Source organism: Xiphophorus hellerii, chromosome 21 (genome assembly GCF_003331165.1).
Source record: "Xiphophorus hellerii strain 12219 chromosome 21, Xiphophorus_hellerii-4.1, whole genome shotgun sequence".
Lineage (NCBI taxonomy): Eukaryota > Metazoa > Chordata > Actinopteri > Cyprinodontiformes > Poeciliidae > Xiphophorus > Xiphophorus hellerii.
In genome coordinates this window covers 1,044,199-1,071,829 of record NC_045692.1, presented here as the reverse complement: position 1 = coordinate 1,071,829, position 27,631 = coordinate 1,044,199, and the positions used below count along the sequence as shown (strand labels likewise).

Sequence of the window (27,631 nt, the reverse complement as noted above, 5' to 3'; positions counted from 1 at the left end):
TCTGCAACAGTATAAGTACTAAACAAAATATAGTCATGGTCAAAAAATTTACTTTCTTACCTCAAAATCCATTTTTTCTCCTTAGAATCTGCATGTGCCTGTTTCCAGCCTTGACAATCACAACATGGGATTGGGGAGGAAGCGGGTAAACACTGAAATGATCATGTGAATCCTATCTTAACCCTGATTGGTGGAACTGGTGGCGTTACAACTCTCCCTATGTTACAACCATACCCGGTCTCCCCTATATATATAACCCACCTGGTACGATACAGAATGAAACTCTTCACAATGTGACTTTGACTGCACGCAAGTGGCCCAACAGCTCAAAAATAAGACTCAGTTAGTGTCGTGACTGAGTGGTCAGCCACAAACACCAACTGGTGCAGCTCCCACTCATAGGGTCATATTTTTCCAGCCCAACCACGAAAAAACTTTACAAATTATATTTGTAAATGTTAAATGATCTTACAGTATTTCGTTAATTGTTGAACTAGAAAAATATGACCCTAAGTAAAAAAAAGTAGTGAAGAGCTACTTCACTCGCACCTACCTCCACCAGCATTCCTCAGAATTCTGGTGGGGGAAGCGGTGAGAGCACCTAAAGAACCCGTCGCATGCAGTAACTGATCAAACCACTAGGTGGCTCTAAACATAGGCATAGATTAAAAATCTCATTATAAATACATACTATTATTATTATTATTTTGGGTAAAATTCAAATAAATACATACATACATACACACTTTTATCTCTTACACCAGCGCGAGTGTCTTAGCGCTCATGTTGCGTTTAAAGGCAGCTCGGAAAAACAGGTTACGACATGTTAACAACGGATTGAACAATTTTAACTGCTGAAAAGAAGTGACAGAAGCCACAGATATGGGAAGTGCAGAAGCCCCTACTGTATCAAATCGATATAGGAATAACAGAGAGTTGGCCACCTTAAGGTAAAAACAACAAACAGCTTCCAATCCAGGGAGGGGCAGGATGGGGGCGGGGGGGCTCATTTGAGGGAAATTGAGAGCAGCTGGTGGTCCGCCCTGTCGCCACCCTTGAATACATATGTAAATTAGTATAAATACCCGGAAGTCAGCCACCACCTGAAGCAATAACCATGGCAAAGTCCTTGTTTGTAGCAGTATAAATATTTATAATAATAACTATATATTTTATTTAAAAGGTCCTTTCACGACACATAAAGTCACCTCACAAAAATAAAAATAATACATTTAAAAAAAAATAAAATCCAAATAAATAAATAAAGAGATCGTGCAATGCCTGAACATTGAGTGCAAATGGTGTAGTAGGACAATACCTTTTCTCTGAGTGCAATCATGAGCAGACTTTTTTAAATTTTTTTTTTTCTCATGGGGGATATTAATTTGTATTTGTAATTAAGCCATTTGTCTGTCTTTTGAACAGTGACTCGTTTGTCCACAAACAAACCAAACAAGTCACATGTTGGCTTCATTATGGGAAAATTATGGTAAATTGGCCTATGACCTTTTGTTTCCACCACAAGCAGAGTTTTTTATTTAATTTTTAATAAATCATCCACATCTTGTGCCACGTCTCTTACCATTGCAGTTATTAATTATGATTCTGCAAAAACATTTTTTTTCATGAACAATCTAATAATATTAAAGATCTAAATATGTGTCAAAACTTTCAAACATTCTAGTTTTGTCATTTATTTGATTCAGTGCATCAATAAACATGACAAGTTCCCGTCGGCTTGATGAGTGAAATGGAAATGAAAATGAACTGAAAATAGATAAAACCTTTTCTATCATGTTGTTCATTTATGGGGCTTTTAACTGAGTGCAATTAACATTCATTCACACACATTCATACGGAGTAATGGAACTTTTAAACTGCAAAAACATGAGCTATAACTACTGCAGCATGAAAATAAAATAGAAAACAGTGCTTTCAAAAAGTGTCCCCCACACCATCTTTCATCTTTTTATGGTTTTTGAAGCATTTAAATATTTCAGACGATCAAGCAAACTTTAATATCAGAGAAAGAAAGATACGTTTTCATTCTAGAGGTGCCAGAAGAGGAACTATACCAAGCCAATCAGACAAGCTACACTCTTTTACTATGTCTTACAATGGACTGAACTGAGCTGTTTTCTAGCTGTGGATAATTTTTTAATCACAGTGGAACAATGAACTGCAAAATGTTTGGAAATTGTTTTAAAGAAGTTCTGCAGATTTACTTGAAACAAGAATTGCTCTTCCAAGGTTTCCTGGATGTCGTATAAACATGCCTGTCTACTCTGGAGCACCTAGCTGTAAAAGCTCTCTGCACTTTATGAAGGTCTTCACACCTTCTGCTCATCAAATAATCTAGTGCCTGACTGCTGTGTTTCTATTTCACCATGGAAACATCAGAGGTGACCTTAACTTGTCACACAGCTTTCCATTTATCTTTTGGTTTGATAAATCAAATCTAACCATACAGTCAGACAAAGATTTAATAGGGATGGCAAAAGCAAATGAGGTGGATTAGCAAAGTTTCCCGTTCTAAGGTTGACTCCTTCAGGAGATCCTTCCAGCCCACAGCATCACCATCCACAATGACTCTGAACACATTTGGATGTTAGTTAATTTCACTTTGGGATAAAGCATTTTTGAAGTAAACTGAGTTAACATTACACTTATTTAATATAAGCACAATTCAACATTCAGCATTGTACCTAGTTTACCTTCAGTAGTTTTCCTTCATTTCTGCTCTCTGTATCTTCAGCTTTGAAACACTTTCCTGTCTTTGTGAACCTCTCTGAGCCTCAGTGTGATGTTCATGCACCAAAAAGCCAGTGTGAATCGCACTCTTTGGTAGAATCATGGTAAACCTTGTGTTATGGCAACAGATCCAATATCTGTGTCATTCCTTAGACACTGAAAGTAAAGGACGCGTGCAAACCGTGAATTTAACAAAAATTCTTTATCAGTAAAAAGTAACGAAAAAATGCAAATACAAAAATGACGATACATCAGTTTTACAATTCCTCTTTTTCCTTTTCCAAAACATACATAGCTTACACGGTCAAAAACTGTATTGCTCTGTGTCTTGGTAATCCGTCAATAGTTTTTCTAATACAATATATGGCCCGACAGGAAGCAAGCCTTTCAAAATAAATCAAAATTTCACAATAAAAATGGCTTGAACAAATATCAGTCTTCTTACTAAATATAATAAAATAAAAAACAAACCATCATACAACTAACTTCAATATTTCCTATTTATGGCTCTAACACCTTGTATGACATGAATGCAACATAAGTGGATATCGCAACTTTTCATCTGCTTGGATTAGCACATCACATTTAGTTTCTGGACTCCATTGATTGGCAGACATCAAAGTTAGGGTTCAAATACAGAGCTAAAAAGCCATGTGATGCTACCTACACCCAGACTCAATGCAAAACAGAGCCATAGCAGCCAGGCTGAGAGCTCATCAAGAGGTAAAGGAAGCCTTTGGACATCATTAGTCTGGAATTCAATGCACTGAAAGACAGCAACTGTGTGTGTGTACAAATTAATATGTAGATGTATTACTGTGTAAAAGCTTGCAGACTGTTGGTCCCTGTGATGTGTTGCAGGCTATAATACTATTGCAGGCACCTCATGTGACAGTAGAAAGAGGAGAAAGACTTTTAATTATTTTTAGTTCATTATGCGTAGGGAGACTCACTGACATATAAACACTGCTAGATCGATTAGTAGGATCTTTTTCTGATCCTACCAAAGCTGAGTGACCAAAGCTTTCATATATAGAATATATAGAAGGTATGGGGTTAACAGCAGTCCTCCTATGAGTAGAAGGGCAACTAGTAGGAAACACCTTGTGACCAATATTTTCCTGTTATACAAACTCAGTGATGGTTCCAAGCTGATTGGTCTAAAAAAGGCCAGATCTGTGGAATCCATGATTAACCGTTTGCTTTAAAATCCTTCCTTTTCACATGCAAATCATTCACTTTGTAAAGTAGAACTGCAGTGCTTTGGTATAATACATGCCAGAACCAAACATTTTGACTTGTTTACTTCCAACTTCGGCATAACTGAACTCAGACTATAAAAAATGGCAGATTTACTAAACCGATTAGCAGGAAGTTATGACCTTGTTTAGCAGTACCACAGCAAATATGGCGATATCATAGCCAAGAAAACATTATAGCGAATAGAGCCTTAAAAATTTAACCCAAAGAGAATTTAAAAATATCTATGCAGCACTGGGAGAGAATGCATTTCAATTTTTTGCACTTCTAGACACTCAAAATTCACAAAAAATGTATTTAAGGCCTAAAAAAGTGAATTTTGCATGCTATGTCCCCTTTAATGCAGTTTTATTCCATATCATCTCGACAGTTTGCTCATATATAGAACTCTAACAGTCTCCTGTGTGTCCTTTTGTTTCCAATCTCATTTTGCTCTTTTACTCTGACACGTCCTCTTTTTGCTGTCTTTCTTTCTCCGAGTTCCTTGATTTGCTTTGCACATTTCCCGACTTCTTCCTTTGTCCTCTTATTGCCCTTAATGAGGCTGAGGCAGCCTAATTAGGAGTGTTGCGCCTGTTGCAGGACTCAGACACCACTTGTGTTTACTGCAATTAGCACAGCCATTAACAAATCCTTCACAACTTCAGGGCAGCTTTGCATGGTGTGTTATTTATAAAGCCAAGAGAAGGGGCAGCAGAATGTAACTTCACTTGTGCTTCATCTGTTTCAAACACTTTTCTTTCCATACCCAACACCTCTTCTCCTTCGTTGTGTCATAAGCTTATTTCAGACATAAAATCAGCCATCAGATTAATTAAACTGATGGCTTCCTTTATCTGTTTTATTATTCCTTGTCGTATTGTTACAAAATGTTTCACATTTGCACATGTTCTAAAGACAGAGGGAGCCACAGCATTTGTCAGATAGTTCAGACACATCAGAGCTGGGTATCAATAATTATTGAGGCGATTTTATGAAAGTTGATGGAATACAGAAGAAAACACAGTACCATCAGTTAAACAATTTTTTAAATATCTTATTAAAAAGGTCAAATATGAAAACAATAGAACACAATTATGAACAAATGTCAAATGAAGATTTTGAATAGTATTTTTTTCTTCATGTAACGGAGAAAAAGACATCCTGTCTGGTCCATGTTGATTCACTATCTAAACTAACAACAGGCTTTGTTTTAAGAATTCTCTTAAATTTGTTGGAATATTTCTATTCACAAACTGATCAGATGTAATTCCTAATGATTCTTTGTACTGGACACAACACTGCCAAACCTCCAAACCCCACCAGCATTAAAACTCAGAGCTGATCAGGTAAGACCTGAACCACACTACAAAGTGAGACCTGAATCCCAAAGCCTTGTCTTTGGAGTCAACCTCCAAAGAGACAGGATCTCTGAACCTTGTTCTTCTAACTTGATGACAAGGAAGAAAATTTGTTTCAAAACCGTCAAAGCATTCACTGGTGAACTTCTAGAAAGCGGTCTGCAAACCCCACATTTCTGCATTCCCATAGAGACATGAAAGCCTTTACAGGCTCAGCATACCTATAGAGGCCTGCCGGGGCAACCTCTCCGTAGAATAGAATAGAATTCAACTTTATTGTCATTGCACTGTCACAAGTACAAGCAACGAGATGTAGTTTGCATCTATCCAGAAGTGCTCTACGAGATATAAATATTTATTTACAAATGTACAAGACTATGTATGTATGGACTATAAGGGGTTATAGCAAGAGATATAGATATTGTGTATAAATATAAATATGGGAGCTATATGCACAGATTATACAGAATATACAAGAATGTTAGGGAATGGATTATAGATAAATAATGGCAGATAAAATTTACAGGTTGTATGTGTGTGTGAAGAAAACAGTCCGTGATGTGTGTGTGTGTGTGTGAGGATAGTCCATGTGTTATTGTGGTATGAGAGGATAGGGGAGTACAGTCCTTATAGTTTATGTTTTATGTCAGGAGGCGTTCAAAAGCGTGACAGCTGTGGGAAAGAAGCTGTTCCGGTGCCTGGTGGTTCTGGTCCGTAGGCTTCTGTAACGCCTCCCAGAGGGCAGGAGGGAAAAGAGTGTGTGTGCTGGGTGAGTGGAGTCCTTTGTGATTTTCCCGGCCCTTTTCAAACAACGCTTCCTGTAGATGTCCTTGATGGCAGGGAGCGGTGCCCCGGCGATATACTGGGCAGTTTTCACCACCCTCCGCAGCACCTGCCGGTCGGAGACAGAGCAGTTCCCGTACCAAGCTGTAATACAGTTGGTGAGGATGCTCTCAATGGTGCAGTGGTAGAAGTTTGTGAGGATCTCTGAGGACAGGTGGTTCTTCCTCAGGGTCCTCATGAAGAAGAGCCGCTGATGCGCCTTCTTAATGAGTTTGGAGCAGCTGGTCGTCCAAGTCAGGTCCTCGGAGATGTGGACTCCCAGGAACTTAAAGGTGTCCACACGCTCCACCACTGTCCCCTTAATGTGGATGGGTGGATGTAGGTCAGCGTTCCTCCTGAAGTCCATGATAAGCTCCTTGGTCTTCTCGGTGTTCAGCTGCAGGTTGTTTTTGTCGCACCACTCAGCCAGACGGTCTACCTCCTCCCTGTAAGCGGCCTCGTCATTATCTCTGATGAGGCCGATCACCGTGGTGTCGTCTGCGAACTTGATGATGGCGTTAGAGCCATGGACAGGTCTGCAGTCATAGGTGAAGAGGGAGTAGAGGAAGGGACTCATCACACAGCCTTGTGGCACTCTGGTGTTTATGATGATGGTGGATGAGAAGTGGTTGTCCAGCCGGACATGTTGAGGTCGACTGGTCAGGAAGTCGAGCAACCAGTTACACATGAGTGAACTGATGCAGAGGTCTGTGAGTTTGGTAATGAGTTGTGATGGGATGACAGTGTTGAATGCTGAACTAAAATCTAAGAACAGCAGTCTGGCTTAAGTGTTCTTACTGTCCAGGTGAGAAAGGACAGAGTGCAGCGCTATAGAGACTGCATCCTCTGTGCTCCTGTTCTGCCTGTATGCAAATTGGTGGGGGTCTAGTGTGGGGGGGAGACAGGATCTGAGGTGTGCTAGGACCAGCCGCTCCAAGCACTTGGTAATGGTGGGGGTAAGGGCTACCGGGCGGTAGTCATTGAGTCTGGTTGGGTTGGGATTCTTGGGGATTGGGACGATGGAGATAGACTTGAAGCAGGTCGGTACTACAGCGCGGGCCAGGGACAGGTTGAAGATGTCCGTCAGCACTCCTGCCAGCTCCCCAGAGCACGTTCTGAGGACACGTCCAGGTATGCCATCAGGACCTGCAGCCTTGTGGGATTTAATCCTGCTCAGAGCCGCTCCTACGTCAGTGGGGAGGAAAGTCAGTGGCTGTTGGCCTGGGGTGGTAGCTGCTTTGGTTGCAGTTGTGGTATTCCCTCTCTCAAAACGAGCATAGAAGTTGTTAAGTTCGTTGAGGAAGGAGACATCAGTAGAAGCGGGGGTGGTATTGGGGTTCTTGTAGTCTGTGAGAATCTGAAGGCCTTGCCACATACGTCGGGGGTTGGCGTTAGAAAAATGATCCTCCACCTTCCTTTTGTAGTGGTGTTTGGCCTTCTTGATTCCCTTCTTCAGCTCAGCCCTGGCTGCACTGTAAGTCTGTGCATCCCCTGACCTGAAGGCGATGTTGCGGGCCTTCAGCAGGAGACGAACGTCTCGGTTCATCCAGGGTTTCTGGTTGGGGTACATGGTAATGCGTTTGCAGGTGGTGACACGTTCTATGGTGGTGGAAATATGGTTCAGTACAGATGAGGCGTACTGATTCAAGTCTGTATGGTGGAAAATAGTCCAATCTGTATTCCTGAACCGGTCCTGGAGCACAGCGTCTGAGCCCTCTGGCCACACCTTTACTGTCCTCACGGTAGGTTTCACACGTTGGATGAGTGGTAAGTACCGAGGTGTGAGGAACAGGGAGAGATGGTCTGATTGTCCGATGTTGGGGAGGGGTGTCACATTGTAGGCTCCAGTCAGATTGGAGTAGAAATGGTCCAGGGTCTTGTCTCCTCTGGTGTGGCAGGAGACATGTTGGTGGAATCTGGGAAGAACTGTCTTCAAGTTGGAGTGATTGAAATCACCCGCAACAATAAAAGCAGCCTCGGGGTATTTGGTTCGGTGTTTGCTAATAGCCGCATAGAGTTCTTTCATGGCTAACTTGGCATTAGCATCCGGGGGGCGGGGTGTACACGGCAGTGAAGATGATCGAGGTGAATTCCCTTGGGAGGTAATAAGGTCTGCATTTGACCATTAAAAACTCCACATTCTGTGAGCAGTGACTCTCGGTAGTAGCAGAGTCTGTGCACCAAGCTTTGTTAATATAAATGCACAAACCTCCGCCTCTGGTCTTGCCGGAGTCATCTGCTGTCCTGTCGGCTCGGTGTGTGTGGCGTCCACTTAGCTGGATAGCATTGTCCGGGCAGCTGCTGTTTAGCCATGTTTCGGTGAAAAACATGACATTTGAGTCCATATTCCGTCTGTCACTCGTGATGGATAGTCGTAACTCGTCCATTTTATTAGCCAGAGAACGGACATTGGCGAGGAAAATGCTGGGTAAAGGGAGCCGGTGTGGTGTTAGCTTTAGCCTAGCTCGCACCCCTCCACGCTTACCCCGCCTTTGTTTAAGTTCTCGTCGCGGCCTGCGTACACTTCCACCCGGCCGGGAGAAGTGAGCAGCCTCCGGTGTTCTGGAGATCTCTGGGATGAGTCGGAGATCGGCGATCATAGAGTCAAAATTGTAGCTCCAAAGGTCCAGAAGTTCGTGTCTGCTGTAGTGCAGCAACGCTGTGCAATTCTGAAAAAAAAGTCCAGTCATGAATAGATAAAAAACCACTAAAGAGCAGATTCTGGAGAGACGCTGAGCCTCGCGTTGTTCACGCGCCGCCATCCCTTGAAGGATATTTTCCTTGCTTGACCCAACCCAAAGTCCTGGAGGTTCTGCTGAGAATATACTGTAGATGGGATGCCAACTTTACGCCTGTTACCTGAAGAGAACAGGTTTTTCCGCTTGCACCAATTTTTGGATTTTTGGATATTTGCTTTGACCCGACTCACTGTCTCACTGTGCCCATCAACTCACAGTGAGATTTTTCCATTATCTGGGTTGAAGTAGGCTTTTTATCTAAGATTATGGTAAATCGCCTTTCTGTTGCATGCTTGCTTAATGTTTTGCTAATTATATGCTGTAATATTCTTATGTTGTTACTTTGCTGTTTTGAGTCTTCCACATGTCAGACTGCCTGGGTTCAGAATATTGAATTTGGTCCTGCTAGTACTCACTGGCTCCTTTCCCCTTAACTCTTTTCTTTTCACCTCATGCTTCTCACCACTTCTTCTCACCTTATTTGCCTTTTTTAAAATGTCCTTATCAATAAACACATATTCACTTTGCGGTCATACAAGGCCTAAGACCATGCTTCCTTTGTCTAGCTTGAGGTTAGCAAAACTCATGGTTGAGTGGAGTTTTACAACTCTTAGTTTGAAAGTGGTGGACAGGTCTGAGATCTTACTCCTCCTTCACCAGAGGAAGTTACTTTGTTCTATGACACTGTATGCTGTATTTGTGGTTCTGCAAATCTGATTTTCCTTTTGTTTTCTTGTTTAATTAGTTTTGATGTTAATTATTCAGTATTCCACTTTCATTTTGTCATAGCTCATTCATTAAACTGATATGTTTACTATTTTATTTTTCAGTATTTTCCTTTTGTCTTGTCAGTAGTTAGACTGGATGCCAGTAATTAAAGAAAAAGATTAATTGTGGAATAATTCAGCTGTCAAGCTTGGCTATTTTGCTAATAAATTTTCAGATTTGATTAGAAATCAGCACGTCAGTGATCATTCTTTGCTGTGTGAATAATTTCTTCTGAATTCATTCCTTCACAAGAGACTGAGTTTGGCTTATGACTCCATAGTTGTTGGAGTTGGTGCCCTGATTAAACTAAAGAATTCAAATTTTTATTATTAATTTGATCAATAATACCTTATTGATTGCAATTATTATTGCAATCAATACTTTTGATTCAAGTTCAATACTTTTGCAAGCCGTTGCCAGAAGTTCTTCCTGATATGTTTAGTGGGAAAGAGTCTTGCTTCATTAGTGCTTTCCTGAGTTGTTAAATACAAAATAAAAGTTTCAAGAGTAACAAGAACAATCCCAACATTTCAGGCTTTTTTGGCTTTTTTGATAAGTCTTAAAATGTTGTTCTATTCTTAAGAAATTGTTAGCATTGCATCACTCCAAATCACTCTTTCTTTGATCAAGATTAGCAGTGAGTTAGTTAGCCGAAATGAAATTAACTGAAGTAGTTAAAATTAGGCAACACATGCTGCAGTCAGAAAACAGAAAAAAACAGAAAATTAATGGCATGAAAATGATTGGGAATCAGAATGTGCATCAATGCTTGGCTTTTGTCATTATTAATAATTAACTTTTGTGACAGTTTACCTCTGGGGATGGAAAAAAATATCCATTTAGCTCTATAGCTGTGTCTCTAAGGTCAGAGAGACTATTTTAAAATTATTGAATCTCTTTTCTATATTGGTTTATAGAGGAAGTGAAAAGTGAATGTGGTTCTATCTTGATAGTAGCCACAGTTGATCAAGGCACACATAAGATAAAGCAGGGTTTGGCACCCAGCTGGAATTTTAACGTTAGGCATAATGAGTTGAAGTAAGGTTTATCAGCCGGCTCTGATGGACTCAGGGTTCCACTTCACTGTTTTTTATGAGCTCAGAGGCACTGGAGCAACTACAAGGACTGCTCCACATAAACTCCAGGGAGAGTGTGCCAGCCAATAATGAGCTGTAGCAAGATCCAGCCCAACAGAAAACCCTAAATATCTTTCCTGCTTCCCATTTCACTAGCCCTGATAACAGGGGCATGGTTTAAGACTCTATGATTAGTAAAACATAAAATAAAATCTGTCCAATTGAAAGCAATAGTGGTTGATATTTAACAGTTAGGCCAACTGCTAAATATCAACCACAATCGGATTTGTTTTAACTGCAATGCTGTCATCAGGTTTTCTGACCTAAATGTTTGTAATAACTTCAGAAATCAGAGAGAAAGTGTATTGCAAGATGAAGAATTCTTATTCTGTTTTTAATTGTAGCTAACTGGGAAAAGATGGATGTTAGCAGCAGTCAGTAGCAGTGAGATCAGAAAACTCTTGAAGGAGTGCTAGTGTAGAGGTGGTGGGCAGGCAGAGAGGGGGAGAAGGAGCAGAGCAGAGCAGAACCCTATCCATGGAGCTGACTTGATTCCAGGTTTGATGTATTTGCAAGTGACTGAGCGAGCTGAGGTCTGAGGAGGAAGTCTATTTTAATGTTTTCTGAGCAGCGAGAATTGATGAAAACTAGCAAGCTAATGAAACTGAACGACTAAAGTATACTAGAGGTGTACTAAAACATGGGCTAATTCTTTCAGTAAGGCTGATCATCGAGTTTTAACCCTCGGAAGATCTTAACATTCTGTTTGTTCACCTTGTCTTATGGGTCAAAATTGGGAAGTCCAACAAAAGCCCCAAAGTAAAGCAGCTTTTTTGAATTTGAAATCCAAAATCTACTTTACAGGATGGAATAATCTATTATTTATCAATTCAACTCAATTTAATACATTTTTATCATGTATTTTTTGTTACACATTACAAAAAGACAATCAACAGTATGTCAAGAAAATCCGAGCTCATCCCACTTCCCCATGCTGGAGATTTTAGTTTAACAGTAATAATAAATAAAGTTATCTTTAAAATGAATCACTCAAGTGACATCTAGGCCCAACTGTAGACTTAAGTGTCAATAAAATAAATCTGGTTGTGTGTGTTGTTTTTGTCTCCTGCAAACTTTGCTTTAATTCTACTTTTTTCTATCTAATCATAAGAAATCATAGTCAGACAGAGAGAGTCATGAAACAGGAAAAGCAGGTTTCCTGGAAAAAGAGGAAGTAAGTTTCCAGCCTGCAGATATATAAAAATAGCTGAGACTATTCCTTATTTTAAAGCATGAAAGTTTTAAAGAATGATTCAAAGTAAAATACTTATATTAATATTGGTTTACTTGTAATAATACTTACAGTTACATTGGTGAGAACACTTACAAGAAAAACAAGTAACTGTAACTTTGGTATTAAATAATTAGAATCATGGATTATTCTTGGTTTCTTTTCAGAAAAACATCTGTAATAACTCACATTAAGAGTTATTAATGTGAATATTAATAAGTTGAGGATAATTAATAAGTTATGGTTATAAAATCATAAATGAATGCTAAATCAGAGAAGCTAAAGAAAATAAATGTGATATAAATGTGATTTTGACATTGAACTTGAAATGGTGTAAAAAGGTGTAACTGCAATTAAACATCACTGATATGTTGGAGGTAGATGGTAGGTGAAAGGTGAAAGATTAAGGGAAAAAGGGGAACTAACAGGAGAGCAGAGATGACCAACGCTTTATTTAGAAACAGATTGAACAACGTAAACGTTTCAGAGAAAATGTCGTGCAGGCAATGGACACAGGAGGTTGAGCAACCCTGAGACATTAGCACAGACATCAGGACATAATGTCGGGACATATGAGGTTGAGCAACCCTGAGACATTAGCACAGACATCAGGAAATGTCTGTAAGACAGTGATGGATATGAGATCATCTGTCTAAGCAGACAGCAGGCGCACCAGGGGGGTGGATAAACCCTATAAAAGGTGGGTGCAAAAGAGGAACCTTTGGTTGGATCCTCCGGGCAGCCTTGAGCCAAGAGATGGACAAAGAACTCTGCAGCTGAAGAAGAGCCGGGGCCACAGAGCCGGAGACTGTCCTGCTCATGGGGACCAACCTGTCAGCCCCGCAACATGTGGCTTCGAATCGCACTTCTCTCATCGGCTGGGTTCAGACCCCAAAGACAAAGATGAAGACAAAGACAAAGGCAAAGACAAAGAAGAAGAACTGGTGCCTTTTTTCCTGCCAGCACCAAGTCCTGTGTGACCTCACCATCCATGCGGAGAAGAAGCTCATCAGACCTACAGAGATCCCGGCCTTCATCGATCAACATCTTCCTCCTGCTGCAGCACCTTCTTCATCATCAGGCCAGGTCTGGGGTTCGAAACGCCAAACTCCGTCCGTCTCTCTCAAAGGTTCCCTTTTTTAGTTCTCAGTGTCAGCAGTAGGGAAAGATAGACTAGATGATTGATTTTACTTATTTGATTATTTCTGCTACTGAATTAAGCTGTACTGACCCTTGCAAAAATGCCTTACTAATAAAATATTTAACATAAAGAAAATCTAAAAGATGTTGTGGACATTCAGTTAATGAGTCACCTTAAAGTTCTTTGATGGTTGTAAAATAGCTATGATGTTTGATTCTGGAGGGGAAAAGGTGGAAAATGTTTTTAGGTTGCTGGTAGCCCAAATTTAAAACGTCATCCTTGGGACTCGCCCGAGTCACTAAAACCTACCTGGTTCAATAACAAATGCAAGTTGTAAAATAGAGAACGAGCGACCGTTAACAGGTGTGCTCTGTGAAACTAGTTGGCTGTAGGCTGCTCAGTCTGGCTAATTCACAGGGGGAAGAAGGGTGGGACACCTGGATGTTGGCCGTCAGAAACCAGGCGAATCGGTTCTCGAAACCAGCTTAAACAGAGTTTACTTCAGTTCTGGACAGGGTAAATCCCAGCAGATTTAGGAAACTCAATTAACCCGTTAGAAGGAGAGCTGGTAGCACATCTCCCCTCTCAGAAGAGGAAGTAGAGAGTGAGACAGTAGAGACAGAAAGGAGGGGGGGGGTGTTGCGCAACAACAAGTATTACACTTTTCTTTTCTTTTTACCACAAAGCAAATCAGTTTTCTTTTGCACACCGTAAAGGTTTATTATTGTAATTATATAAATGTGAAGTAATGACTTCTGAATTAACTATACTAAAAGGGAAAAAGTCAACAATTTGTAACCTTTTTGTCAGCAGTTCATTGTTTTATACTTTTTAGTACCGTATTTTCCGCACTATAAGGCGGTGCGCCTTATAAGGCGGTGCGGTGCGCCTTATAAGGCGCATAGAATAGATGCTACAGTAGAGGCTCGGTTACGTTATGCATCCATTAGATGGAGCTGCGCTAAAGGGAATGTCAACAAAATAGTCATATAGGTCAGTCAAACTTTACTAATAGATTACAAACTAGCGTTCTGAAAACTCCGTTCATTCCCCAAATGAACAGCTGTTGCTTCCTCCACTCCCGCACCATTGATTCGTTCATGTTAAATTCTCTGGCTGCTGCTCTATTCCCGTGTTCCCGTGATCGCCTTGAGCTTAAACTCTGCGTCGTAAGCGTGTCTGTTAATAGGAGCCATTTTGGGGTCTTTACACAAAACCCAGCGGCGGCTGCTTTCCTCCGTTTCTTCTTCTACGGGGAAAATGAAGTCGGTGTCTGCTTTCCTCCTTTTCTTCTTCTATGGGGAAAATGAAGTCGGCGTCTGCTTTTCCCCGTTTCTTCTTCTACGGGGGAAAATGAAGTCGGCGGCTGCTTACCGTAGTTGCCAGAAGTGTTGTATAAAGTACTGAAATCTCAGAGTCAAGTAAAAGTATAGGTACCTCTCCAAAATATGACTTTGGTAAAAGTCCAAGTCAGTGACTGAAATGTTACTTGAGTTAAAGTCTTAAAGTATCTGAAACTTCTTGTACTTAAGTATGGAAATTACTGTAAAAATGGATGTACTCAAGTAATGTAATGAAAAGTACAAGTAAAAAGTAAAACAAGGCAAATGCAGTTTGAATGACATTTTTTATATTTTGGTAAACTTGTCAAATACACTTAAAATAATGTACCCAACCAAGTGCAGGCAAAATTAAACCTGCTAATAGATATACCTGCAGGCATCATTTAGTTAAGAAAATTAGGTGCTTTACCTATAGCACAAGGTTAACTTAACCTGCTTTACAACTGAACCAGCTTCTTAGTATACCCTCCAGGACAGAAAATACAAAGTTTTTGTAAGCCTTAAGTTTTCCCTTCAAGTAAGGTCAGTGCTGAAAATGAGAAAAATAAATAGTACAGAAAATGCGGCCAACATGAAGAAAAAGAGCTGTTACGATTACTCTACTTCACAAATCAGTGAACCAGTCAATGCTACAGTCAGTAGGTGGTGCACACAACTGGTCATTATGCAAAAGAAAAAAAGAATTGGGAGGGAAATGCAGCTTATTGGCATCTGTAAACCTGGTTTTGAACTTGCATGCCTTTCCTATATTCGTTAAATTTAGTCTAAATTGCTATCGCTATGGCTTCTGTCCCCCTTGAACAGAGGAGTCTAGGTAGCCTGCTACAGTCAACATTAAGCCTAAGCTAAATACACCACGTGTGGAACTGAAACAATATCAAACAAAGTTCATTTATGCTCAAGATTTCACAATACAGTAGTGTCTAGTGACCAAGCTATAGTTACTGAAACAGGAGGATTATAACCATTTCATAAGAAGTTACCTCGATGTGTTTCTTCAAGTTGGACGGGGAGTTTTTGTAAGATGGAATTTCCACATCTTCGGGCAGGAATAACATACACTGCATGCGGTACGACGAATCTTTAACACCCACGAAAGAGTGTATTGTGTTTAAATAAGGCCATGGTGGTTCCCCTGGAGCCGTGTCCGACGTAGTTGCAGTCGTTGTGGTCTCCGTCTCCTCCTCCATGTGGCTGCTGCTGATTGCGAGACTTGCTTTGTGTTTAATGGGAGAAGCGAAACAGGTGTATCCTATTGGTGGTGATGAACAAGCCCAGGCAAGTAGGCTACGGACTTTGTTCGGTAGCCTACTTGCTACTTGCTAATCAGTAGGTGGGGTCAAAACACTTGCGTTTCTCTCTCTCGCTTTTTTGTAACGAGTAACTAAACCACACATTGAAAATGTATCGGAGTAAAAGTATGCAATTAAGTTCGGAAATATAGTGAAGTAAAAGTGAAAGTCATCAAAAATTTTCATACTCGAGGAAAGTATGAAGTACTCCAAAATATACTTAAGTAAAGTAGTGAAGTATTTTTACTTCATTACTATACAACACTGGTTGCCAGACCTGTTGTGGCTCAATATTGGTCCATATATAAGGCGCACCGGATTATATGGCGCACTGTCGACTTTTGATAAAATTAAAGGGTTTTAGGTCCGCCTTATAGTGCGGAAAATATGGTAAGTGAATATTTCTCACAGCTCAAACTGTGCCTGATTTTGAGAATACACTTTTGATTCTAGTGTACACTTTTGAGAGTGCACTCTCAAAAGTGTGTTTGGGTTGTTATGGACTTATTTTACATTAAACTCACTTCTCAAAAGTGTACACTTTTTAGAGCGCACTCTAAATTGGATATAAACTGTGGTGTTTCACGATGGATGAAATGTTGCTACCAAAATACCATAATACACTTTTTAGAGTGAACTTTTTAGTGGGTGTGTAGGTGTGTATAAGAGATAGTTTGTGTGTGGCCTTTGAATTTTTTTTCTGGTATTTAAATGGTTTTATAATTCATAATTGTCTTATGGATCAGAATGACCCATAAGATAATCTTTGTATCCTAGTGGTGAACGGCCCACATGGAAACATAAACAAAAACAAAGTATCACTTTTTCTAATGATGGAGTCCATTTAGGAAAATCATAAAGTTTTAGGTTGGAAAAAGATAGTTTAAGGTATTTTTTCTAGTGGGTCACCTTTGACCAGCAAGACAACGCAAGGGTATAGTCAGTGGTTGGAAAGTGCAGTCTTTGACGGCCAGATTCCTGCAACTTTTTTTTGTCCTACAAGCTTAAATTAAATGGTGAAACTACAGTCCATCTCTACAGAGCTCTGCTAATGAGCTAATATTGGTGCCAAGTGAGTTGAAGCAGAGACATCTGTCCCAATACCGGCTGTTCCAAATGATTTCACTTAAAAAATTCTTTAAAATGGCAGTGAATTTATCTATATATATGTGTGTATATCTATATATATAGATAGATATATATCTATATAGATATACAGTACAGACCAAAAGTTTGGACACACCTGTGTGTCCAAACATTTGGTCTGTACTGTATATATACATATAAGAAGTCTACATGTATGCAACATAAAAAAATCAAAAGAAGGGGAACATAGAGTATTTATATATATATATATAATAAACGTTTACACCAAAAATACTCAATTTTCTCCTTCTTTTGATTTTATTTTATTTTTTTTATGTTGCATACATGTAGACTTTCATCTAGATGCATAAGTACATATTGCGGTCTATATCTAATAAAACGTGTGCCCATTGTGTAAATTTTAATCAAGTGTTAGAGTGCAGTCAGTATTTACTTTCTCCTTTGGTTTTTATCAAGAGATGCTGACTGATAAATGCCTCAGCCTTCTCTTTTGGTTCTCAGGTTACTGAGGGACGAGTCTATATGTTGTTGAAGTCTTTATCACAATTCTCTTGGGAAGGGTGTGCGCGTGGGGGTGTGTAGGCGTGTGTGCGTGTATGTGTATTATTATCTGTGTGTGACAGTGAGGTCACATGTAGCTTCTAATGAGCCCCAGTGGTGACTCTCCAGTAGGTATGCCTATTGATCATTAGCCTGCTGCCCACGCTCTAATTTCCAACAAGGAAGTGTAAGTTGCAACAAGAGGCTGATCAGATAGCTTGTTACGGTGTGTGCGTGCGTGTGTGGGTGTGTGTTTGGGTTTGGTGCGTGCGTGCGTGCATGTGTGTATTTTTTCAAACCTTGGCACCTGATGTGTTAAACTATGTGTAATGTGTGTTGTGAGACATCAAGCTGCTGGTAGTTATGTTTAAACTCAGAAAGCAGGAGGATTTAAACCATATCCATACAGTTAGACAACACTGACTTTTACATTGAAATATAATAGTTGTTTAAATCACTGGAACATGCAACATTGTCCAAAAGAGAGATGTTCTGCACAACCTTAAACCACATTAGTCCAATAAAGAAAAAAGTTTGCCAAATCATATTGAAGCCATTTTTACTTTTCAGCAAAGAAAACATGGCTAGAGGAGAGCTGGGGGCTGTATCCATATCTATCTGTCTGTCTGTCTGTCTGTCTGTCTGTCTGCCTGTCTGTCTGTCTGTCTGCGTGTGTGGGGGGTGCGTGTGTGTGTATGTATGCGGGTATCTATGTGTGTATGTATATATGTATATGTATATATATATATATATATATATATATACAGTATATATATATATATATAGAGAGAGAGGAGCCTTGCCATAAAATTTTGCTCAATATGTATATTTAAAATGGACAGTTTAAATGGACAATAAAATCTATAGATGTCTAGATTGTTTCCAGCAGCTTCCGTCTGCGTTGCAAGCATCATTGCTTTCTGTAAAGTCAACCCTAGCACAAGAAGCAGACGTTCTCTGAGACCATCTTGTGGGTCGCCTTGATTTGGTAGAGTGTAAAATGGTCTCTGTCCCTCGACTCAGGCAGTGAAGGAGAAGAGTTCGTTTCCGATGATCTGCTGGAATTAGTGACCAGTTGAAGATAGGTTTGGGAGATCTTCAGCCACATGTCAAAGTGCAGAGTAGGTTCACCAGGACACTGATAAAACCATGCAAAGAAAGGAGTTCCAGCAGCCATTGTACTGTCATGCAATGAGAACATCTCTTCAGCAAGAGATGTTCTCTTGTGAAAATGTGACAGATGAATGAACACCTACATTTTTTCCTCTGACAGGCCACATAAACCAAATTATTGTTTACTGTGTAACTTTAGAAATGGCACTTCATAAAAAAAACATACAGCTTAATATTGCTTTTATTTAGTTGATTTCACTTTAAAACTGGTCATAGAGCTGCACAAACAGACAAGGATTCAAAGCAAACTCGTCATTTTATTGTATAACTTTAGATACACAGACGGTGGATAGGAGCCGTCAGTCATAAGGACTGTCAGCCCTTGGTGTAGTCATGCATTTGCAGCTAACACTTTTAGAAGAAAAGAAGATTAGCATTCATGTATTTTAGAAGTATGAGTTGAGATGTAGTCAAGTACTACTTTGGTGAATTGCAGATGCAGCTTGTGTGCAAACATCACCGGGGATTGATCTTAAAATGTAAAGAGGGAAGCTTTTGCTTAGCTGTTTAGTAGAGAGCTATGCAACAGGCCTTATTTTAATCTGTTATCTCATCTTAGTAAAACTTTCAGTGAGCAAGAAGGTGCTTAGCTGTATTGAGCAGACTGATTTGGTGGTTTCCGATTACTTAACAAATAACATCCCCTATTCAAGTCAACAGAAAGGTTTTCAATGACAGCTCGTATGACAAAAGGTCAGCAACAGGCTCAGTACTGCTAATTAAGTCCAATTGGTGAATGTCAGATCCACAAAGGGCAACATTAATCCCTTGTCCTGACTAAAGAGGAATCTCTAATGGGATTACATCCCTTTGTGTGCATCTATGTATGATTGTTTGGGTATAATAAACAGAGGTGTGACCAAGTCACTGTGTTGCAAGTCTCAAGTAAGTCTCAAGTCTTTGTCCTCAAGTCCGAGTCAAGTCTCAAGTAAAGACAGGCAAAAGTCGAGTCAAGTCTCAAGTCAGGAACCTTTAATTTCAAGTCATTTCGAGTCGTTTTTATTATTATTTTTTTTTATAATTTGCAATTATACATAAAATTCAAATAATAGACCATTTCTTCTTTTTAAAATATGTATTTATCTCAAATAATAGAACATGTGTAGCTGAACACAAAGTATAAAAAACATTTTTAAATTGGACCACTTTATTGCGCAGTTCTGTTAAACTTGATATTCAATAAAAAAAGACGAAAATGCTGACATTTCCACAGCACAATACAAAGAACCATAACAGCAGTTTTTTCCTCTTTTCTCTGACCTGGTCACTGAGTGAACATGTATTTTTATGTGTCCATGTTTTGAGTGACATAAGAAACAAAACAAATATATCAACTGAACAATTAACAGAAATCTGCAATTGAGGATACTGTATTTCAGTTAACTATTCTGCATTGTATTTGCAAAAGACCAAACTGGCCAAAAGTCTGTCTGTCATTTGTGCACGATGAGGACGTAAAATGATGCCACCATAGCTGAAGACGCGCTCCACTGGAGCACTGCAAGCAGGCACTGCCAAAACTCTGGTGGCCACATTAAACAGTGAAGGAAGAGTGTGCATGTTCATTGCCCAGAACCAATTTAACCCGGAGTACACATGCTAACACGAAGTTAGCTAAAGTCAACTATCTTACAGCAAGAGAAAAGTGCCACCTACCGATCTTTGTGAAGCTTCAAATGCCGGACAAAGTTGGACGTCGTGGCATCTCCATCCGATATTCTCTTCTTGCATGTTTTACAAGTTGAAGTTCGTTTTTTAGTCGAAAGTTCATAACCTACATAGCGAAAAGAAATTACTCGCGGAAGCATATTCGAGCGGTTATTTCGTATTTCGTTCCCTGAGCTCTGTAGCTTTGCCGCGTTTTTTTAAACGTCCAAATCCTGTTAATTTGATTGGTTGTGCTGCAGCTACGTACACATACATACATAAGGAGAGAGGAAAAACATAGTGACGGTCTGCGCATATTGATACGGAATGAGTGAAATTAATTAATGACGCCACTTTATAAATAATGTGTTTTAAATTTTAAGACTTTGAGTAAAAAATATCAAGTCTTTTCAAGTAAACAGCTTCAAGTCGAGTCAAGTCCCAAGTCAATGGCATGAAAGTCAAAGTCAAGTCTGAGTCTTTGAGCATTTTTTCAAGTCAAGTCTCAAGTCGTGATTTTAACGACTCGAGTCTGACTCGAGTCCAAGTCATGTGACTCGAGTCCCCACCTCTGATAATAAATCTCAGAATTCTGGAGAAATATAAAACTCTGACACTTAAGGGTGTCTGTTATGTCTATGAAATCTAAGAGAAGAAAAATAAACCAATACCTTGTAGAACTTCAGTATAAATGAATTGCATTTGTTCTTTTATTGAGTGGATCTAGTGTCTTATTTTTCTACTTCCAATAAGTAACTAACTATACTCTCAGATTAATACAGTGGACTCCTGGTTTTCAGGGGGGTTAGCTGCCCACAAATACAAAGGGCCCTCTAAACACTATTACAAGTGACTATTGCAATAGTTAAAACATCTAAGATTCCTTAATATGCATCAATTCCCAGAGTGGAAACCATCTTAGCACTACAAGAGAAAATAACATATGCGGTCTTCCTTATCTCTTCTCTTTGGGGTACAGCCAATCAGCACCAAGAGAAATTAAAGCTACTCAGTGCCACTACGGCCTAGTGGTGACTGCAGGAGGTCTGGCACCACCACCCCATCTCCATCAATCTAGCACAGTTCCCACACCTGCCCACTAGGCGGCACATTTGGCAAATCTTCCAAATATCCTTGAGTTCAATGATCAGCAGCTTTTCGTAAACGTTTGCCCCAGATCTGACTTTCCAGAAAGGAGTTATTGTCACTATCTGTTTTGTGGCAAAGGATTATTGAGGACTTCTTGTAGAGTTTGATACATGTCATGTGTGGCTATGAACAGTTAATGAATATAGTTTCAATCTCATGTCACAGTCAGGGTGAAGCAGGACGAGTGACCTATTGATCTCCAATATTTTCTAAGTGGGTGGGGCTTTAGTGATGTTAATGTGCCACACCAATGTTTGAAGCTGTGCTCCCTCATGATCTGGATCAGATCGGGTAATGTATCGGGGATATACAACTGTAGGAGTAATCCATGGGGTGCATCAATATAATCCTATGGGCCTCTTTATAAGTTAACAAAGGTCATACATATCCAGTTTGGTGCAAATTGGATGATGCTTGTGTGATTTAGAGCCAACCATATGCAAACGGCATGGGATTGAAATTCGCCAATTTTGCCACGCCCACATGGTCCAGCCACCAGCCAGTGTTGAGAGAATTCATCACTGTCTTATTCTATGTTAGTTGGCACAGGTTTACACCTATAGGAGTCAAAGAGTAAATGTAGGACATCTAGCAGAAAAACAGGTGACTCCCTGTTGGAAAGGGGCAGGGCGAAGGTGATGTCACCAATTGACCATGTGAATGTGATCAGTACTGGTCTGTAATGAGACATAGAAAGTCTGATGCAGCTTTGACCTTGTATGTGGAAGTTATTGCACCATAATCAATCAATCAATCAATCAAATTTTATTTGTATAGCACATTTCAGCAGCAAGGCATTTCAAAGTGCTTTACATCATTACAAACACAGAAACACAATGCAACATAGAATCATAATAATGTTACATGGTTACATGGCGAACGGTCAAATTTTGAAGATTGGCCACACTTACATACATTTATGTACAAACAGACAAGGGTGAAAAACAAATTTTCATGTTATTGTATAGGTTTTAATGAGTAAAGATATGGCGTCAATCATAATGACTGGCAGCCCTCGGTGTAATCGCGGATTTCCATCGGCCACTTTTTTGAGGTAAGAAGACCAATGTTCATAAACTTTATAAGTAAGTATGATTAGAAAGATGTCAAATATTGCATTATGGAGAAGGTCCACATCTTACCATTAGGAAGCCATGGAGAAAATGATGAATGATGAATGTAGCATTGCATGTATAGAAAAAAATGGGACAAGGAACTGGTGGCCTTGTTCCTTAGAACAATGAACTGTTTGTTCAAGGAACAACAAAAGTAGTTCCAAGGAAAGGTGGCTCATCTACTTTCAGCTCTCTCTCAAGCTGTGTTTATAGCTAGTATGTTGGACGCTAAACCACCTGCTTATTCAGCTTGCACAAGCTCATTTTGAACTTTCAAAAGCGCCAACTCCACAGCTGACAAAAGCGGAATGAAAACATGCACTTCTATCTGTCACCGACACATACACACTGAGTCAAGCATCTGTGAACACATGAGATTTTGAGGTGTTGGTTTTAGTCTCATCATTTAACACTTTTTTCCCCCCCAACATTATCTTTATTGGTTTTTCAACAATGTTTCCAATACAGGACATAAATGTGCTCTCACATAAAATGAAAAGTCCAGGGTAGTTAAATTATTGTCCAACATTCAACTTGTCTTTCCTTGCAAGCCAGGTCGTTATGAGGTATTTTAGAGCAGCACTTATTACATACAGAGTGTATGAGAAAAGAAAAACAATGCCCTCAACCCCAAGCCCCCCTGAGAAGAAACAATTACAGCAGTAAAGGTTTCTTTATTTTCCAGGAATTAGCCCAAATTATTTTAGTATTGTACGTGGTCCTGAAAATACAAACTCAAATGTATAATTCAAAGTAAAGTAGTCAAATATACAAATAAAGAAGATTATCTTAGGACACTGCAGGGGACCAACTGCAACTATAACTCATCCCGACACCCCTCATATCCATGTTTCCTATATAATTCCATAAAAGGACCCTAAATATTTTGAAATAGCAATAGTTTCCATTTTATAATGAAAGTAATCTTTTCTATTGGTAAGGCTGTGGACATTTCATTAATCCAGTTAATGAATTTTGGTTTACTTGTACTCTTCCACCAGAGTGCAATGACTCTTTTTGCAAGTAGTAAACATAAATCCATGGCAGTAATAATCTTTCTGGACATATGATGTCTGTCAGAATATAAACCTAGAATGAACAATTTGGGGTCAAAAACTAGTTTTATACCTATTATAGTCTCTAGAGCTTGCTTAATCTCCCTCCAGAGTTGTTTAACTTTCTTGCATTTCCAGATGCAATGGAAGAATGTTCCCTTCTCTTCTCCACATCTAATACACAGGTCTGGGATGGCACCATTGTTCTTATTAAGCTTTTCTGGCATCACATATGTTCTCATTAGCCAATTATATTGCAGTACTTTGAGGTGTATATTGGTAGTTTGTGTTTGTGCTTCACCACACGCCTTCTCCCAGTCCTCTGAAGGCACGTTCTCCTGTAAATCCTCCCACCAGGTATTGAGCTTCCATAAAGAAGACTCAGAGGATCTCCCCACTTTGGCGATAGTTCCTTTTCTAAAGCAATCATTCTTTATTTCGATTTCCAAAGTGGACAGCGGAGGGATGAAGTCACACTGATTTTCAGATGATCTAATAACATTTTTCACCTGTAGATATTTAAAATAATGTTTACTTGGGATATCATACCTGGCCTTCAACTCTTCAGATGACATCAAAACCCCATCTTCTGATTCCACAAGATCTTTTATTGTCTTTAAACCCTTTTCAGCCCATTTCCTAAAACCAGGATCTGCCCTGCCTGGAGGGAAAGACTGGTTACTCCATATCGGACTGAAGCTTGATAGAGAGGAGGGGTCACCTAAATACTTCTTAACCTGATACCAAACCAAGATCATTTTTCTGACTATAGGGATTTTTGTCTCTTTTTTTCAGCATTCTGAGTAAATGTACTGGGGTAGAGGGAGAGGTACAGAACAAATTTTAATATTCACCCAAGGCAAGAGACATTTATCTGTAAAATAATACATCATAGTCTTCAAATGAGCTGCCCAATAGTACCAAAGTGGATTGGGGCACCTGAGGCCTCTTCTATCATATGGTAGGTACAAAAGTGTTAAACGTAGCCTTGGTCGTCTATTATTCCACAGAAAGCTTATGAAAATGTTTTTTAGGGCTAAAAATAAATTGGCAGGAGGTGGCAATACAGAAGTTTGGGCATTACATTGGACTTAAGGACATTGATTCGTGCTATAAGTGACAAGGGCATGTAGTTAAATCTGTCCACAGAGGCAGCAATTGAGTCCATCATGGGGTTATACAGTAGTTAACCGCACCAATGTCATTTCAATCTGGAGAGACTCAGATGGAGACAGAAAACAATTACAAAAGTTTATTGGCATACGTGAATTAAAGTTCTTTGGCGCTCGGGCCCCGGCTGAGGACATCAAGCTGTGAATTGCAATAAGCTCGGGTGAGCATTCCCGATGCTGGTTAGAAATGTCATCCTCCGGGGCCCGACACTGGTGGTGGAGGTCGGTGAAGGATGTGAGCCTGAAGAGACGGGAGAGTGGAGGTGGAGAATGGGGTGGGTTGAACGCGGCTGGAAAACGGAAGATGCCATGGATGGAGGTCCTTATCAACTGTGGCTTGGTCGGTGATTGGCCGTGACGTGGCTTGGTCCAGCATTGATAGGTCGTCCATGATGAGCGGGACGCGCCGTTTGGATGATGCAGGTGGGGCTAGAGAGTCTTCCAGTTTGAATTTATGCTTAGGCTTCATTTATATGTGGTACTATCCTAATCCCCAAATATGTAAAACAATCTTTCTTTTTAAATCGGAAAGGATTCCCAACACTGTTTCTTTCTTCTGAATTAAGTAACATTAACAAAGACTTATCTTTATTTACTTTATATCCTGATATTCTTCCAAATGTGTTTATTAGATCTAACAGGGCTGGAATAGAGTTTTTCAGTTTTTTCCCAAGAAAGAATGACATCATCAGCAAAAAAGCATTTCTATGTTCCTGGTGGCCTATTGTCAAACCAGTTATGTTTTTCTGAGACCGCACCGCAAACAAACAGTTCTAATGCTAGAATAAATAATAAAGGGGACAGGGGGCACCCTTGCCTACAACCTCGTTTAATTTTAAATGATTTAGATATAACTCCATTTGTTACTATTTCAGCATAAGGCTCGTTGTATAAAAGTTTAACCAGTCGACAGAAATTGTCCCCACAGCCAAATCTTTTCAAATAAATAGAGCCTGAGGCCTTTTTGGCATCCAATGATAGCAAAGAAGTGTCTGGGTTTTTTCCCCCATATTATAAATAATATCCAGCACACGTCTCACATTATGAAATCCCTGTCTACCTACAATAAACCCATTTTGCTCACAAGTAATTTTTTCGGGCAATATTCTCTCCAATCTTCGAGCCAAAATTTTGCAAAGAATCTTTAAGTCGACATTAAGAAGACTTATTGGTCTTAGATTTTCACATTTGTTGCAAGGTTTGCCCGGTTTGGGCAATAAAGTAATCAGGGCTCTTAATGAGGCAGGAAGAATTTAACACTTTTTAATTTCTACATTAAGATACTAATGTCAGCTAGAGCAGACAATTTATCTCTAACTAGCTGTTAACTTCCACCACTCCGTTATTTTCATTTTCAACAAGCTCACACAGATATGACAAGACTGTTATGTTCTGCTATTGCATGAAAAGGACAGAAGGGGGAGCTCTGAATATGATGTGACAAAATACGCTGTATGTGGTAGAGAAGGAGAAGGAGAACGAACGAGAGTAAAGAGAGATCAAAACTGAACTACGTCTTGGTGCTGATTTTCCACTATTTCAATATAGCAACAACACAACATTGGCGGCGAGGATGTCTATTTCTGTGCCTTTACCTGCTCCATTCATGCCATGCCCAGGGGAACCAGCGATACCATTTCCAACATGGCTAAAAATTAGTGATGGTGAGATGAAGCCTCATGAGGCATTGAACCACTTGAGCCAACTGGTTCGAGAAAGGGTTCATTTCTTGAGGCTTCATGTGCACACGAAACCACCTACTGGCCAGGTGTATAATCACAGCCAGCTGTATCTTAACACGTGTGATGCATTGAATTTTTGTCTATTATGGCTCTTGGGAATGACTTCACAAAAGGTGTAGGACGAAATCATTTGTCTACATAAATTATGTATACACATATGTGTATAATAAAATATTGTTTGAATGTATCCTCTGTGTGTAATTATTCCCAAAATAGTAGTGTCATGTGATATGGCATGTTGTGTAATAAAGTTTTTCTGTGACACTAGAAAAATGGCATGGGCTTAATCAGGCAGAGGACAGTGAAAGTGCTTGTGGAACTAGGGAGGGGGCAGTGAATAGGCTAATGCTTGTGTAACTTGGATGATTTCATGCATTTTTATTAAGAAACAACAATTTCTCCACAGTTTTTGGTTTCAAACGATTTCTCTTTTTTGACACTACATGGATGAGGTGTTATTATTGTACCCCAACTCCTTGGAGCACAATAAACACCTCACCTTTACAGAAAATAAGAAACAGTGAAAAATACAGTTCCTCATAAGCAAACCTAATGCATCTGCAAATGTTCAGTTCACCTTACCTTGTTAGGGTTTATCAAATCAAAATGTTCCCACATAGGGGAAATCCTCCTCTTTCTCGCCGGCTCCATCCTACTCCTATCCTGTCCTCGCGCTCCTAAATCTCCTATCTATCTATCTATCTTTCTCCTAAACTCTCCAAACACCAAACTAACTGTCTCAAACTAAATAACCACTATCCAAACTCTGCTATCCAGACTATCAAAACTCTATCCACTCTCTCAACTGACCGCAACTCGCCTACAACAACCCACATTTTGAATGGAGCCTGTGGGGTTTCTAAAGCTGTCAAACCCCGCGCCAACATCTGAGCCACTTCCCGAAGCAGTCACGTGGTACAGCCAGGCAGCGAGGCTTCGGAAGTCATCGTTTTCGGCTCCTCCCCTAAATGAAGCAAGCCTCGATACGCGCTTTACGGAAACGCCCCCTCCATTACTCGACACACGCCTCGGCACATCACGTAACATCACTACTAAAAATGTTCGACAACTACATGTTGGTGATAGCTGCATCAGGGGATGGATGGCCT

The 27,631-nt window shown here is 39.8% G+C and overlaps 1 long non-coding RNA gene across 1 annotated transcript; it reads right to left on the bottom strand.

Annotated features, from left to right (window-relative positions):
• Window positions 1–11,523: 11,523 nt before the first annotated feature.
• Window positions 11,524–26,158, bottom strand: LOC116711387 (uncharacterized). The gene is made up of 3 exons (XR_004337208.1): window positions 25,592–26,158; window positions 24,548–24,554; window positions 11,524–11,534 (listed from the first exon to the last, which is right to left on the bottom strand). It is a non-coding gene; the product is annotated as an uncharacterized LOC116711387 (long non-coding RNA).
• Between the last annotated feature and the right edge of the window lie 1,473 nt (window positions 26,159–27,631).